Consider the following 18,394-nt stretch of genomic DNA (forward strand, 5'->3'; position numbering starts at 1 on the left):
CAGTTTGCACCACTTTCTGAGAACCTGTCATTGCAGTGCTGCCTCTCTGCTCCAATGGAGAGCAAAGATAACAGCTTTCAGAGAGGTGGGTGAGTAAACATGCAAGAGGTCCGTGTGGGTGGGTGACAGGAGACCATTTATTTTGTTTACATTTGGGACAGTAGAGAGAGGCTATGTTATACATGTTTCAGTTGAAAACAGGAGCACATCACTTTAGGGACATTACAAAGACGAAAATTCTAGATACTAAGGGCCATATGTACGAACACTTTTTCCCATAGACACAGAATGGGGAAAAACCTTTGCTACATCTGTCCCTAAAACCTTATAAATTCAGTATTATGAGTGACATGTGAAACAACTCAACTTTGTCTCTTGTTATCTATTTGACGTCACTCAGAACCTCTCCGTGAAAACCATCATTGTTATGCATTGTTACCCATCTATAATTTTATATATTAATACCTTTTCCTCTGACATGTTGTCCAGCTTGACATGCTTGTGCTCAGAGATCATTATGACAGGACTCACTTTCTGCAGTGACTGACCGTGCTCTGTGCTGCTCCTGACTCAAAAAAGATGGGAGCAGCTGGAAGCTGGGGATGTGGTTGGTTAAATATTCACCAAGAATCCCCCCTAGACAAATGATCCACACTTTCACATCTTAGCCTACCTCTCTTACCACCCATACATACATTTATTTCTCAACTGCTGGGTGGTAATGATTTACACTGGCGCAAGTAGACGTACACTTAAAAGCCAGCAGGTAATTCAAACTCATTTAATTATAATTTGTTGAGACTTCACAAAACTTAATGTGTCTCTTTTCTATTATTATTTTGTAAAGCCAAATCATCCATTTTTAGGGTTGAGCGTGCAAGCACTCTGTCTCTGTTGTAATCTCTCTGTGGGCTTTTAACCACGCCCATGATTCTTCACTAACAGATTTTTGAAAATGAAAATAACACGTAGGTATTGTAAGTATTATCTAAAACTTCAATTTATTTTCAGAGTCTTGCTATAGTTCAAGGTCAAGTTTCTTGTTTATAGTTATTAAAAGCCATCCCAAATTGCCCCACCAAACAATGTATATGCAAGTGTGAATAAAAACACATTTGTGGGTCAAATACTTGGACTCAAACCATAAAACCAGCTGATAAAACATGATTAATACACCAAAGAAATGGCAAAACAAGTAAAGCATCTACAATACTTACTAATTCATACATAAACATATTCATTGACTGATTGTGCTCAGCGATATTTCAAATGTCCATAAAAAGATACAAAAACAGTCTAACAGACACACTGATCATAAATGTTTGTGGGTTCCATTAAAATGGGTGCCCAACGGAAGAAAGGACTGACTGGTAGTTCCTGATCTCCTTTCTTCCTTAATAGGTTGGTAGAGAGTGGTTGAGCACTACCTCTATCTCACTCTTGTTACATTTTTAATCTTGACCATTGCCCAACGCAGACAAATAAATCTATTACTCAGGTTGGGTCCTGAGCCAATTTTAGTTTTCCTGTTCATCTCGCCTTTCCTTTTCTCCTTACTCACTCTTGGAGTTTGTGGCATCATCGAGAAAAGATCTCCGGCAAAGAGCCCTCCTACGGGGGTGCCCGTCAGACATTGCAGCGCCGGTCTGACGAGGAGCATGTCCGATAATGAAGCATGACACCCAATTGGGTGTGTGAGGACTCTTGCTCCTAATAATTAGGACTCCCTATTGTTTTCCTTGTCTCTTTTTTCCTTTTGGAACAGTGTATTTCATTGTATAGTATTATTCACAGGAGGGCATACACTGGACCATTAATCCTCCGAATCCCCTTTTTTCTTTAAACAAGGTGTAAGTACCACAAGGTACCCACTATAAGCTAGGCCAGCCTCTTACAGTATGCACCATCAGTGCCAGGGAATTCGTTCCCTGGCACTGATTGGGGTCCCCCCTCCCCTCCCCTGAGTCCACCCCCAACACCCACGACCCCCTTACCACCCCCAAAGGTAGTAGGACCAACCCCCATAGACCCCCCAAACATAACCCCCACACCCCTTTCACGCACTCTCACACCACTCACACACATACACACGCACATACATGCACACATACATACACGTTACATTTCCCCTACACACATTACACCCCCACATACATACAAGCACTCACACAACCCCTCTACACACTCACACACACTCCCCCATGCACGCACACACCACACAACACCCCCTCACCCCCCTCTCCCAATGGACGATCACCTTACCTGTTTCGGTGATTCTCCAGGGGGAACGGGATCCATGGGGGTTGCTCCGCCGCCAAAACCCCATCACCAGAACACCACCACGGCGAATACTGAGTTGTATTTCGGTGGGCGATGTTCTGATGATGTGGCGGTGACGGAGGAGCAGCCTCTACTACACTGCCGACCACCAGTATGGCTGCTGGCGGCTCTCCGTACAAAAAAGGGCAGAGGATCGCCAGCAGTCATAATATGGTTGGCGGAAGACTGCCAACACTGGTGGTCTTCAGCTCGATGGAACCTCGGCGGTCTCTGGAAAAGACCGCCGAGGTTGAAATGAGGGCCATATTCTGTATGCAATTTACGTAACAATATGGACTGCAAAAGTCAGTCATTCTCTCCCTGCTAACAGCCTGACTGTTGGAAATGGCCTTTCCGCAGGGTCACCCCAAACCTTTTGCTTTCCTCCTTCTCATTTTCTGACCTAATTTTTGCTGGCTTCAGGACTCTGCCCACTTTACCACTGCTAAAGTGCACATGCTCTCTCCTTAAAAACATGGTGACACTGGGTAATTCCCAATTGGCTTATTTAATTTACTTATAAGTCCATAGTCAAGTGCACTACATGTGTCCCAGGCCTGTAAATTAAATGCTACTAGTGGGCTGCAGCACTGGTTGTGCCACCCACATAAGTAGCCCCCACCCATATCTCAGGCCTGCCTCTGCAGTGCCTGTGTGTGCAGTTTCACTGTCACTTTGACTTGGCTTTTAAAAGTAATTGCCAAGACTTAAACTCCCCCTTTTCTACATATAAGTCACCTCTAAGGTAGGCCCCCTAAGGTAGGCCCTAGGTAGCCCATAGGGCAGTTTGCTACGTAGGCAAAAGGCAGGACATGAACACGTGTGTTGTGTATGTCCTGGTAGTGTAAACTTCCTAAATTTGTTTTTACACTGCTGTGAGGCCTGCTCCTTTCATAGGATACCATTGGGGCTGCCCTCATATACTGTTTGAGTAGTAGATCCTGATCTGAAAGGAGTAGCCAGGTCATTTTTAGTATGGCCAGAATGGTGATACAAAATCCTGCTTAATGGTGAAGTTGGATTTTATATTACTATTTTAGTAATGCCACTTTTAGAAAGTGAGCATTTCTCTACACTTACATCTTTTTGTGCATTCCAATCCACGTCTGATTAGGTTTGGTTGACAGCTCCCTTGTGCATTCACTCAGACAACTCCAAACACATTATGCTTAGTCACACTTGCATACATCTGCATATTGAAGGGGTCTTCCTGGGCTGGGAGGGTGGAGGGCCTGACACTTACATGTCAATGGACAATAGCCTGGCCTCACACAAAGGACTGCCACACCCCCTACTGAGACCCTGGCAACCAGAATGGAACTGAAAGGGGACCTTGTGCACTTCTAAGCCACTCTTTGAAGTCTCCCCCACTTCAAAGGCACATTTGGGTATTTAAGCAGGGTCTCTGACCCTGCCAGTTAGACACTTCTTCACAGACGCTTACTGGAGAAGAGATCTTGAAGCAGAACCTGCAACCTGCCAAGAAGAACTGCCTGGCTGCCCAAAGGACTCACTCAACTGCTTTCTGTGAAGGACTGCTGCCTTGCTGTTGCCCTGCTGCCTTGCTGCTCTCTGGCTGTGATGAGAAGTGCTCTCCAAGGGCTTGGATAGAGCTTGCCTCCTGTCCCCTGAAGTCTCAGGACCAAAAAGACACCATTCCTGCAAGAAGAACTCCCTGTGTGACGAAAATCAATGCACAGCCTGCTAGAAACGACGCACAGCCTGCATCGCAGTGAAAAATTCACTGCACTCCGAACCGGAAGGACGCAGCCCAACTTCGCAAGGAGAAGATCGACGCAGCACCAGTGTAGCGACTGGAAATTCGACGCATGGCCCACTTGAACGATGCACAGCCGAGCCAGAATGACGCAGCCGGACTTCCTGAGAGGAATCGACTCAGCGCCAGCCGTGGGGTAGAATTTTCCATGCAACGCCCACCAGATCGACGCAGCCCCTGTGTCTTCATCCTGCCAGTGCCGGATTTCAACACATCGTCCCCAGGGAGTCCAAAAACCCTGCAACCCGAAGAGGATCTCAGTCTATGCACTGGAAAAAGACGCAAAGCCTTCCATGTGTGAAAAATAAATGACGCATCGCCATGTGTGGCCCAAGAAATCGGCGCACACCTCCCTGTTTTCCACGCATCTCCTCCTCTGCGGTTCCTTGTGCAGATTTTGAACGCAAACCAGGTACTTTGCGCTTGCAAGAGGCATTTGTTGCTTTTAAGAGACTAAAGACACTTTATATTGCATTTTAATCGTTATGACCTGCATCTTATCAGATGAATATTATATATTTTTTCTAACCACTGTGTGGTGTATTTTTGTGGTGCTATACTGTGATATTGCATGACTCATTGCACAAATACTTGACACATTGCCTTCTAAGTTAAGCCTGACTACTCAGTGCCAAGCTACCAGAAGGTGGGCACAGGCTAATTTGGATTGTGTGTGACTTACCCTGACTAGAGTGAGGGTCCTTGCTTGGACAGTGGGTAACCTGACTAGCAACCAAAAGCCCCATTTCTAACACTGACCAATATTTAATTCCTAAACAAGCAAAAATGGCTTCCATCCTGTTTTTGAACTTGATTAATGTATGGTTTTATCTTGAGCCCTTGTATGTGTTTCGACAAGTGCTTGCAGTTCATAATTTACAAGCGCACTCAGGTCCAGCTTTTGCGGTACTGGCGTTGGGTGTGACAATCATTTTTGGCACCCACCTCCATGACCTCCTCCTTGGATTCCCTCTCCATAGCCCCTCTCTGACATACATTTTAATGTGTTTTAAAGCACTAGTAAGGGCTGGTTTTACTGATAAGAATGTATATCTACCCAAACAAATCCCTTTTAGCAACATTAGGAATAGATAATGATAGAATGGGGGAAAACATGGCATCCTAACCTATTTTATGCACTTTGCATGCAGCTGTTTGATGATCTTTCGTAAAAGTCACTGTTCTTATTAGAGTTGTATCTTACGAACTGCCATAGGGAAGGATCTCTGTGACAAAATCAGAAATCCACTCAGCTAACCCCATAAAATACATATCTGTGATCTGCCTCATAGTGTTCTTTGCAGCAGAGACTGTGCTACTTTAAGGGGAGTCAAAACTGCCACTAGACAAAACTCTGATCTCTCTCTATAGCAGGAACATTAATCAAAAGAGTAATCTTGACATTTTTATTGCTGCCTGAAAGCTGGGTGCACAAGGAGCTCTGCAACAAGTGCTTTTAAATCGTAAATCATTGCTAAACACAGCCCCTCACCCCCGAAGACAGTGCCCCCTCCCAGTCCAGTGGCCAGTGCGCAGGCACCAGCCGCACTGCCCTAAAGCCGGTCCTGAGTGCAGTATGCCAAAGTTGTTCTGCTTCCTGCCTTGCCAAAGTCGGATTGCCGAATACAAGGCAGACTTTCTTTTAACACACTACTATTCCTATCAGTTTGTGTGACTCCTGCAGGTTCTTTTTACCCACTGCCTTCTCCACTTGTCACTGGTTTCCCATCTGTATCTTCTATCTCTCTCCACCCCCCCAGTTTCGCCTATATTTCAATAAGGAGCAGAGCTTGACGATCTAGTCACCAAAAACGTGCGGCAGCGCCCACGACCCGCATCCACCAGCCCACTATAAATTCTGAATCGGATTAGGAGTAAAGTCAACATTTTTGTATCCAGATATTTATGCTAGGTCTGGTAGCCTATGTTTTGCAATCTGTGGTTTTACAAAAGACGGTTTTGGTGTCTGTTTTCACCTCCTACCTAAGGAGATGCATGAGCAGTGCTTAATTTGTAAATTAGGAGGTGTGCTCAAGGCTTCTCTTAAACACGAGGCTGCTGTAATTAAATCTGCAAGCAATGAATACTAAGACAGGGTAATCCTGAAGCCATCTTGGGCCTCTTCAATCCATCCTTCAGCTCATCCTGCAACTTTCTACTGTCTCCCTTTTATGACGCTTTTTAGTTTTTCTTTCTTCCGTCTTTCACATATGTGTCTTTTGCTCGCAGCAAATGCTTGAGGCATAAGAATAAGCCCCACAAATAAGTGCTGGTGCTCAGCACTGGAAACAACAACCACAAATTAAGGACTGTGCATGAGGCACCTGCTCATTGGAGTGCAAGAGTGCTTAATTTGTAAATAAAAAGGTGCCGCTGCTCAAAGCCCTCTTCTTAAACACGCAGCGGTTGCAATTAAATGTGGGAACACGAAATACTGAGGCCGCGTAATCCTGAAGCCATCTCGGGCCTCTTCAATCCACTCCCTTCCCCTTCAGCTCACTCTTGCAGCTCTCTACTTTCTACCTTTGAGACGCTTTTTCGTTTTTCTCTTCCTCCGTCTTTCCGATATGTGTCTTTTGCTTGCAGCAAATGCTTGAAGCAGAAGAATAAGCCCCGGCCCTCAAAAATAAGTGCCGGTGCTCTGCACCGGAAATAACAAGCACAAATTAAGCACTGCATTGGCAGTATCTTTTGAAACTATAAGCTACACAAGATGAATGTAATCTTTTTTAGCATTTAATCTATATGTATAAAGGTAAACACACACACACCAATTATGTATTTTAAGACATATGTAAACATCTATAACACCATTTATTTTATGATCATCCTTCTCTCCCCAAAACATTGACATGTGTACCAGAGCTTTTAAATGTTTTTAGTTTTGCATGCAATACAGGCCTAGTTGCATACACCACAGGCTGATTTAACATTGCCTTTTTGCATTCCCATGCTGTGTGTGCTATGTACAATTGAAAGGCCTAGAAGCAACGAGCAGACCAATTTGTTTTTAGGTCGAGAATAGCAGCGTGCATGCCCTCTCTTCTCAACATGTTGCAATGTATTCTGAGGGCTTTAACCATGCTCATCTCACACCCATCACTTTCATTCAATCCTGGGCCTGCCTGTCAAAAATTCGTAAATGCTTTACGTTCGTCCCGCCTTGAGGCTGTTTTGTGACTGCCTTGGAGACTGACCCTGCTACATGGATTATTGTACGATTGGGAAGGTACCTTACCGTGGTGCACTATTTTCACTTTTGCCTTGCTGCTTCACTCATGGCGGTATATTGTTTCTTCGTCTTCCTTGGTTACGGGCATCTTGCTGTTTCTTTGTAATGTCTGCAGGGGCTTTTTTTTGCAGTTTTATGTAGCGTGAGCTCAACACAAATGCATTGGCGCCCTTTATTTAATTCTTTTGCAGTTTTATATAGCACAATCTTGATACAAAGCTGTTAAAGCACTTTACATGTGCACCAGTTACATTACACAAGAACACATTCATTTGTGGTAGTAAAGGGAGATTAAGTGATTTGCCCACAATCACAGGATGTTGAGCTGACACTGAGACTTGAATCGTGTTCCCCAGCTCCAAAGTCGGCAACTCTGGTCCTCACACCAAATCCTCTGCCATAGGATTCTTTGGGGCATATTTACAAGAAGGTGTGGCATCATAGATGATGTGCCACTTTTCTTGTGGCCCCCTATCGGCACCTAACGACACCATGGTTGCGCCGTATTTATAATATGGTGCACCATGGCGGTTGTTAGCACAATACCGTCAGCTCTTTTGATGATACTGTGGTGCTTTGCTACATTGGCTTAAAAAATATTGACGCTAGTGCAGCAAAGCACAGGGAGGCCCATTGAACATAATGAATGCATCATTTTAACGCCTGCTCTGAGCATGCATTAAAAATGATGGAAAAAATGGCGCAGTGAAATGATGTAACTTTCACTGCGCCATTTTTTCGGGCCTCCCTCTGCCGGAACGCCCCCCTTCCATACATTATGACTGGCACAGGCATAATGTGGCATAGGAGTTTACAAAGTGGCGCAATGCAAGCATTGCACCACTTTGGAAATATGGCACAGTAGAAAAGCCACCTTAGCATAAAAAAATGACGCTATGGCGTCACTAAGGTGGCGCAAAGAGCTTGTAAATATGCCCCTTAGTCTGGTACGTGTTGGGGCAGTCTGAGAATAACTCATTTTGCTTTAATATAGCGCTTGGTAATACAGGTTCTGCCATTTCATAGCACTGCAAAGCAGGTGCAATTCTTAACAAAATCGCTATAATTCATTTGCATCGACCTTGCAGTGATGAAGAGGTGGAAAAGCTATGTCAGGATTATTATTTTTTGCAGTTTTATCTAGCGCAAACTCGACATAAGGGTATTGGAGCGTTTTTTTTTGTTTTTTTGCAGTTTTATATAGCACAAACTCTATACAAAGGTATTACAGTGCTTTACTTAAGCACTGGGCATTACACAAGAACACATTCCTTTTTAATAGCAGGGGAGGTTAAGTGATTTGCCCAGAACCACAGGATGCTGAGCCGGTGCTGAGACTCTAGCCGTGTTCCCCAGCTCCAAAGTCGGCAGTTCTGGCCCTTACGTCACATCCTACCCCCTTATGTTCTTTGTCTGATGCGTGTTGGGGCAGTCAGGGAATAACTCGTTTTTTTTATATAGCTCTTGGTAATACAGGTTTTGGCATTTCATAGCACTGCAAAGCAGGTGCCATGCTTAATTAAATCATTATAATTCATCTGCATTGATCTTGCAGAGAAAGTCTTGTCAGGATTGTAATCTGTGACATTCTCATACTGTCAAGATCTTTACAATGAGTGCATTAACCAACCCACTTTAGTAGAGCGTAACAGTAGGTAATAGCACGTGCTCTTAATAACCTCCGAAGGGTCACCAACTAAGCACATAGGTTAGTTCTAGGCAAGAAGATGGCAAAAGATGGTGTCTCCAAAATGGTGGAAAAGGAGTTGTGAATCTAGACGCAAGCACTTCATAGCATCAAGCTTAATAGCAAAAAACATCTAGCCTTTGGATGTAAATTTGGCATTTTCAAATAGAGTCCAGATAGCGTGAACTCGATACAAAGGTATTACAGAGATTTACATGAGCACCTGTTATGTTACACAAGAATACGTTCATTTTTGGTAGCTAGGGGAGATTAAGTGATTTGCCCACAATCACAGGATGTTGAGCTGGCGCCAAGACTCGAACTGTGTTCCCCAGCTTCAAGGCCAGCATCTCTTTGGCCCTTATGTCACATCCTCACTCCTAAGGTTTTTGTCTGGTGCGTGTTGGGGGAGTCTAGGAATAACTCATTTTTTTAAATATAGAGCTTGGTAATACAGGTTCTGCCATTTTATAGCGCTGCGAAACAGGTGGCATTCTTAACAAAATCACTATAAATAATTTGCAGTTAAGCTGCCTCGTCTGTTATTCTCTTTGTATACCGTCAATGTTTTTAAATGTTAGGCTGGTTTTGCCAATGTAGAGTAATAATTCCTTTCAAACTTTTAACACACTTTGCTCCTAACTCTTTTCACTGCCTCAGTCTCCCGGTTAAATCCACAAAGGTGCCTCTCTGTGGCTTGTTTGGTGCTATAAAAGCTTGGGTAAACACACTAGAAAGGGTTGCATCTGTAGGGTACCACAGCCAGTCTGCAGGAATGAGGCAAAAACACTCTCGAGTTGGTGGCCTTGTTCTGTCCTCTCACCTGCAGAGACAGTTGTGGGAGCGTTGCTGTGGTGCCTACCATACATCCACTACACTCCAAACCAAAACACAAAGGTAAAAAATTATTGTCATTTACAACACCAATAGCTCTAACTCTCACAAATGCGAGACCTATTTAATTGCAAATGCTTGTTATTTTGTGCAGTTACTAAATGTACGCTTGGTTTACCATGTTACAACGTTCTGAGTTTCGTCCTTTAGAAAGAAGGAACAAAATTATAAGTAAACCTCTACATACACTGTAGAAGAAAGTGTATTGTTTGAATAACCTGAGTAATGATGCATGAGCTGCCACCCCGCATTCAATTGAACTCTTTGAATACAAAAGGTACACAAGGTATTGGTGGGAGGGGAAGGTTAGGCACAGAGGATATTTGCTGGAAAGTGCACTGAACCTGGAGTTCCGACTGCAAGTCCGAAGTTCTTTATAAACATAGTTTCATTGCATGACTTTTCTTACTAATATTAATAAAAAAGTCAAATTTATTCAACGTTAGCATTAGGTTTTAGAAGCCTGGTGTAACAAATGGGATCTGCCCATTTGATCCCCCTTGATTTTTGCTTTTGCACTACCTGGTTTTGGACTTTCACTATGAGTGAGTCTCACTAACTGAGTCTCATTCATAGTACATTTCATGAAAATGGTCTGAGACTGCTAGCTGCCAGTATCCACCTTTTGAGATAAGGTCTGCTGTTGCACTGCTTAGGTACCAGGGTTTGGGCTGGTTACACAAAAACATGTGAGCACACACATATGTGGGCTGAGTGTGTGACACTACTGCCTAGCTCATCTCGGTGCTTGTGCAAAGATAGCCAGACACAGAAGGGATCTTTTAAGATTTGGTGCTGCCTTCGGGTAGGTCTTACTATAGACCACTTCAAGCAGCCATGTTGGAAGGTTAGGGCAGGGGCTGCATGATGATGTGGCACCCTAGGATTGGGCAGAGGTGCCTATCTTCTAGAACTTCCCATCTCAATTTTAAAACATCTGTGCAAGGGAGAGAATGTTAACAGCATACTGGACCTGAACATGAAGGCCCTGGAGGAATGTCAGAAAGAGACGTCACTTTACTCCACTGCAGGGATGGGCTTAAGGAATTTAGGGCTCTGGCTATCAACCAGGGACTTGGGGGGGTTAACCAGGGCCAGTGGAGCGGGCCCCTTCCACACTCCAATAGACAATAGAGGGATGGAGCTGCTTGTGGAGACCTTAGATCTCTTATCGATTGGTCCTGCACCTCTGTGAACCCCATCAGGAGGAGGGTCACGGAATCCTCTGCTGACTCACAGATGCCCTGCAAGATGACCAAAGCAATGGAGCCTGCAGTGTGTGGCAGGGAGTGCACTCTGCTGGCAGGCTGTGGTGCGGCTTTTGAAGAATCACACACCCAAAGACAGGTAGGTGCCAGGGGCCTAGACTGAGGACAGGTCAAACATCAGGAGTAGTGGAAAACAAGCTTCAGGAGATAAAGTAAGAGTTAGAGGCGAGGAGCCCTGAAGACAATACTCCTCCTGGCTAGAGCTAGCCAGAAGGAGCTAGACGACTCCTCCCTTGTTCAAATCTGCCCTATAGGGCCAGAGAAAACAGGTAAAAAGGTTTGACCACATGCCCCCAGGACAATAGCAGAAGATGACTACCATTACATTCAGCAGTGCACATCCATGTCTCAGGGAGCAGGCCATACAATCGAGGGCAGCACCCTGCCAGCACGGAGCAGGTGAGAGGAAATAGATGCCACTCCTGTTCTAGCAATAGAGCAGTGTTGACAGATGGGGAGTGTTAGAAATGGGAACTCAAGTTGGCAGTGGTTTGCACCCTGTCCAAGTAGGGACACTCACTCTAGTCAGGATAGGGAGTGACACAGCTAAGATAACCCCTGCTTAGCCCCTTGGTAGCTTGGCACAAGCAGTCAGGCTTGTCTCAGAGGCAATGTGTAAAATAGTTGCACACACACACACACGCACACATCAACACACACACACACACACACACTGTACACACACACATAGTAATACAGTGAAAACACTACAAAAGGACTCCACACCAGTTTAGCAAAATAACCAGTATTTATCTGAATAGAACAATGCCAAAACAACAAAAGTCCAACATACACAAGTAAAGTTATCACTTTTTAAAAGTTGCAAAGAGTCTTAATCCAGAGAAATCAATGGTTGCATCTTTGTAACACTCAGTACCTGGGATGTGTCAAAAAACAAAGATAATGCGGGCAGCAGAGGAGGTGAGGCGCCGGAAAACGAAGTGATGCGTTGCTTCCTTACTGCACAGGAGAGGTGATGCATCGGTTCTCTTCCCGCAGGAAAAGTGATGCATTGTGTCCAATCATGCAGCCTCAGTTCCTAGCTGCAGTGTGGGGTTGATGAGAAAGTGACGCTGAGGGACAATGTGTGGGAAAATCTAGATGCACTTTGGTGATAGAGCCGCAGGTTCTGCGTTGATTCTTCCACCACAAGACAGGCGTTGCGTTGATTCTTCAGCTGCAAGGCAGGCGCTGCATAGATTCTTCTGTAGCAATTCAGGTGTTGCATCAATTTTCAGCTGCTACATTCCGATGCATGCATTTTCTTCCTCAGTACACCACTTTACACTTCCAGGGGCTCAGGGACTGAATTTGGCACCACTTGACAAGTCAGACACTCAGCAGAAGAATTTAGGCTCTGGCAGTTGAAGTTTTTTATGTCCCTGAGACTTCTAACAGGAGGTAAGCTCAGTTCAAGCACTTGGAAATTCTTGGAAAGCTGGATGTGGAAAGCAAAGTCCAGTCCTTTAACTCCCCGGACAAAAGCAGGATGCAGCAGACCAGCACAACAAAGCAACAGGCAGAGTGGCAGTCCCTCTTACGGCATCCAGCACTTCTTCCTGGCAGAATGTCCTCAGTCCAGAAGTGTTCAAAAGTTATTGTCTCAGAAGTCTAGTACTTTTACTCATTTGTGCCTTTGAAGTAGGCAAACTTCAAAGGAAAGTCTTTGTAGTGCACAAGACCCTGACTTTCCTGCCGGGGCCCCATACTGCTTTGTCAAAGGACAGGCACAGCCCTATTCAGGTGCAAGTTTCAGCTCCGCCCAAAACTCTAGTCCAGGAAGACCCATCAGGATATACAGGGCACACCTTTGTGTGACTGTCTAGAATAAATTCACAAAAAGCCCAGACGTGTATTCCACAGCTAGGCAGAGAGACAGAATGGTTAAGCAATAATATGCCGACTATCTAAAAGTGGCATTTTCAAACTTACAATTTCAAAAAAACTACTTCACCAAAAGATGTTTTTTAAAATTGTGAGTTCAGCAACCCCAAAACTCCATATCACTTTCTACTCCCAATATGAAATTACACTTAAAAGATATTTCATGACAATCCCCATGTTATACTATGGGAGAGATAGGACTTGCAATAGTGAAATCCTACCTTTTAAATACACTGCACCCTGCCCATGGGACTACCTGGGGCCTACCTTAGGGGTGACATACATGTAATAAAAAGGAAGGTTCGAGCCTGGCAAAAGGGTCCACTTGCCAGGTCGACATGGCTGTTTAAAACTGCCCACACAGACAATGCAGTGGCAGGTCTGAGATGTTTAAACAGGGTTACTCATGTGGGTGGCACAATCAGTGCTACAGGCCCACTGGTAGCATTGATTTACAGGCCCTGCGCATACCTGTTGCATTATACTAGGGGCTTACTAGTAAATCAAATATGTCAATCATGGATAATGCAATCACCAATACTATTTAGACAGAGAGCACTTGCACGTTACCACTGGTCAGCAGTGGTAAAGTGCCCATTGTCCTTTAGCCAGCAAAAACAAAATTCAGCACACAGTTTAAATTAGGTCAGATGCAAAAGGTCTGGGGATGACCCTGCAAAAAAGGCCATTTCCACATGGAGTCAACTGGGTAGCACAAGAATGGTCTTCTTGTGCTGTGTTAGCATTGTGCACATGCCTAGTGCCCCAACAGAGAGGCTCTGGCACCCTGCTCTTAAAGAAGCTGAAAAGTGTGGTGTAAGGCTGCTTTTCAAAGGAAGAATCATCTTTCAAGGAGTAGCAAAGCTGCCTATTAATTATTTAGCCTGCCTGGTGAGAGAGGGTCTTCAAAATTTGCATAAAGCCCTATGGTGCCCGAGGGAGAGCAGAGGCACTACCAACAGATTTTAAAGTATGCTACATCTGCTGGCAAAAGTGCAACAGCCCTCTAGAACAGTTTCCCCCTAGTGGTTGTCCTAAGCCTTCTAGAGGTTTATATCTCACTTGCAAGAGATATTGTATGAAGCGAGAGGATTGCAGCCCACCCATTGTTTAACAATATTGGCTTCATTGTCACTCTAATGTCCTTCCTTCTAATTGGCCAGCATGTACTGGCTTCAGTTTCTTTTCTTTTAGCTGGGGCATGGCCCAAGTACTGACTGATTCAGCTTGATAACTGCGCTTTATATTGTATGAAACGAGAGGATTGCAGCCCCCCCATTGTTGAACAATATTGGCATCATTGTCACTCTAATATGCTCCCTTCTAATTGGCCAGCATATACTAGCTTCATTTTCTCTTCTTTTATCTGGGGCATGGCCCAAGTACTGATTGATTCAGCTTGATAACTGCGCTTCCGCTGATAGTGCCATGATTGAAGTACAACTTGTTGAAACTCTTGCCATTTGTAGCAATGTTTTACTATGCCACACACAATTTAAAGAAGCCCTTATGTCCTTTGAAATGGATGCTTATTCTGACAAAATTGTAATCTGCTTTTATTGTGGCAACAGTTGTTATCTGTTTACAAATTTGGGGCCAGATGTAGCAAAATCCGATTTTGCGACTTGCAAATTGCGAGTCTCAGCGACTCGCAATTTGCATTTGCAAAATCGGATGCAGAATGGTGTCTCAGACACCTTCTGCGACCCGCTATGGGGTCATCAATATTGATGAGGTGGGTCGCATTTTGCGACCCCATAGCGAGTCCCTGCACTCACAGGGATGGTGGCCTACTGTAGTCAGCAGACCTCCATGTCTGTGACTGCTTTTTAAATAAAGCTGTTTTTTTTTTCATTTTGCAGCCCGTTTTCCTTAAAGGAAAACAAGTTGCAAAATGAAAAAAATACTGAAACCAGGACCACTGCCTGCTCGGAAAAAAATGTTTTTTCGACATTCACAAAGGTGAAGGGGTCCCATGGGGACCCCTTCCCTTTTGCGAATGAGTTTCCACCAGTGTGACACTGGTGGTAACTGCGAGTTGCTTTGCGACCGCATTCGCGGTCACAAAGCAATTCTGAATTACGATGCGAGTCGCAAATAGGAAGGGAACACCCCTTCCTATTTGCGAGTCACATTCCCAAATTGCGAGTCGGTACCGTGAGGCCGTTTGCATGGCGCAAACTGCGTTTTTCGCAGTTTGCGCCATGCAAACGGCTTGCTACATCTGGCCCTTATTTTCACAAAGACATGGACATGGGACCAATTGCATTCTTTATATGATAGATGTTTCTGCCTAATATCATATTTTTTTCATGCTTGGGGTAATCTTGCCGTGCATGAAAAAGGAAAAAAATGATTTGCTCAGAATCACAGGGGTGTTGTGCCGAGACCTAACAAACATTGTCAAAGCCAATAGGTTTCAACTTTTGAGACTATTGGATATGCTGTTGCCTTTTATTCATGCTGTATTTTGGCAATGATGTGTTGCCATGCTGTATAGCAGCATGGCTACAATGTAGCATGGTTTACAATAATAGCATTAGAAAGGGCATTATGGTGCATTCAGTGCTAATGCAATTTTTTAAAAAAAGGCATTAGCCGTGGATGCATCATAGCACTTTTAAAAATTAGTTTTTGCCACATTGCAAAACATCCACATTGCTGTACAGCATGGCTAAAAAAACATTGCCAAAGCCAATAGCTGTCATATGTGAGACTCTTTGCTTAAGCTTGTTCTTAAGGTCTAGCTTTCTTAAGTTGAGGTGCTGTATTTAAACTGTGCGCTAGCCAGTGTTTGGAGACATTATGCAAACAAATCCTAACTATTTTCTCACAGTCCCCCTACTTCCTTTTGAAGCACTTTCTTGTTGCTTTGTTGTAAATCTTTCCCGAAATTGCTGGTTCAAAATGGCTAAACAAAACTGCCATCAGACAGGCCTGCATTCAGCTCTTAACTACTCCCCTAATTAGGTGGGCTATCCTCACAACTGACATGGGCAAAATTAGTTTTCCATCCTAGTATCACTGGAGCTTAGCTGTCTTGGAGGGTCCTGGGACTGAATACGACAAGCCCTTTTTGCCATCCCCAACTCGAAAAGGGATAGTGCTGTCCTTTGTTAACTCTCCCAGCCAAGTATGTATATTCTAGCTCTGGAGGTGTGATGAGTGGCAGAAAGAGTTATAAGCAAGTTCTGGCTCAGACCGTCTAAAGTAAGTTTTTATCAAGATATTTTTCTGCTTAAGTTATCAAACTTTTTATTTCATCATTAAATCATATTTTGAAAACAAAACAGGGAATAACTTTGAAACAGATTTGTAGGCCTTTCCTAAGTGAAGATAGGTCACTAAAATGTTAATCCCATCTAAGCCTACTAATAAAAAACGTCTATAAAGCTTACATAGTAAAACAGCTTTTGGCTTTTATTTCACTGTGAGGGCACACTAAACCCAATATGTAGGATTCCTAATTGTCATATATTAGCACACTGCCCTGTAGGCATCCAAGGCTTTCTTATGACTTAGGAAGATTTATTCTTTATGTCTATACCTATATTCACTCAAAAAACAGAGGTGACAGGGACGTTATAGTTAGGTTCTGAATTTACTTGCGTCCTAAGTTTACTATAACTCATACCTCCGCCATGTACAGTTTTTTCTTCAATAATTTGACTACTAATGTTTCATTTATGTTTTTAATAATTTTATAGAAGTTGTCATGAGTGTTGTAATATCTAGGGTAGTTGGCAGTGCAAGGCGAGGGCTCTACTTATAGTCAACTTAGGGCTTGAGTTATAGTTACTTGAAAAACTCTAACTATAACTGCTGAATTGTTATGGTTTTGTGGGAGTAAATTCAGAACCTAACTATAACATCCCTGTAACATTAGTTTTCTTAAAGTGAATTTTTATGTTCTTTAATTCAATTTCTTAACTATAATGTTCCTATAACTTTTGGGTATGTCTATGTTTTTTTTAAACATAAAAATGTTATATGCTATACATTAATCCAACCATCGCCATGCACGACCTGCGACCAGGCCCTGCGACCAAACCCCTATAACCACCTAACCCCACGCTGCGGTTGGCCAAGGGCATTACGTGAGAGTGTTGGCCTGTGGCCAAGTCCCTATAACCACCCAACTCTGTGTTATGGATAGATAGATAGATAGATAGATAGATAGATAGATAGATAGATAGATAGATAGATAGATAGATAGATAGATAGATAGATAGATAGATAGATAGATCTTTATAGAAATCGGCTTTTCCTCCTGTGATGTATCACTGCTTTGCATTTGAAGTGATGCCTAGCCATAGCACAGTAGTCCTCCTGGCAGACCTATATTTTTGCCACATATGTGAGTGGTGTGAATATGCACTGCAATCTACATCTGATATTCAACTTTCCATGTTATAGGTGCACTTTAGGCACCATTCATAATGGACTTACAGGGAAGTTATACAGATAAAATAGTGAGTTTAAGTGTACAGCACATGATTTACAGTGGAAACACATAAACGTGACAACTTTGTAGCAGTAGTAAACTGAACAGTGTTCTAAAGCCTGCAAAATTGAGTCCAGAAAGATGTGAAAAATCTGGGGTGACCTGCAAAAAAAGGCAGATTTGCTACATTGAGTTTGTGAACAATAGTGGGAGAAGCAGAAGAGACAGATCTAGAGACAGTGGCAAAGCCAAGAGAACATGTGCACCACTCGTATGGCCCATCTGAAAGCAAGGGGATTCCCATTAACCTTAGCAGAAATCAAGTTGGTGGTCAGAACTGAGGTATTTATATTCATGAACTAAAGCAGAAATTGTAGATAAAACATGGCTGTCCCTACATAATGCATTAATAGATATTAAAACAGGATCTGACTCTTGTGTATTCACTGAATTGCCACTAAAGTACATCTAACACACAAAGGGTAATGGGAGGATTCTTGAAATAAGTTGAACTACTGACAATTGCTCAGTGTAGCATTCCAGCTCGTCATACTTTTGCCCACAATGCCACCTCAGATTAGACCCAGCCAAATACAAATCTGTCTTGACCCTGCTCCAATAAGAATCGTCCAGCCTAAACTATCAGGCCAGGTCCTCATTGTGCTAGAATATAAGCAACCCAAGACCAGTTTCACCCTGATCGGGGCTCTTCAGTCAGGTGTATCTTAGTTCCAGTGGCACAGTGAATGGCTGAGTCCATACTGAGTTGGCATAATGAGCAAAATAACGACGGACTGGGATGCAGCCCAGAGTAATTACCAGTGGATGAGATTAATTCAAGCATTCCATCCACCACTTTTTGTATAATTTAGATTAACATAAACTGTTT

Source organism: Pleurodeles waltl, chromosome 3_1, assembly GCF_031143425.1.
Source record: "Pleurodeles waltl isolate 20211129_DDA chromosome 3_1, aPleWal1.hap1.20221129, whole genome shotgun sequence".
Classification (NCBI taxonomy): domain Eukaryota; kingdom Metazoa; phylum Chordata; class Amphibia; order Caudata; family Salamandridae; genus Pleurodeles; species Pleurodeles waltl.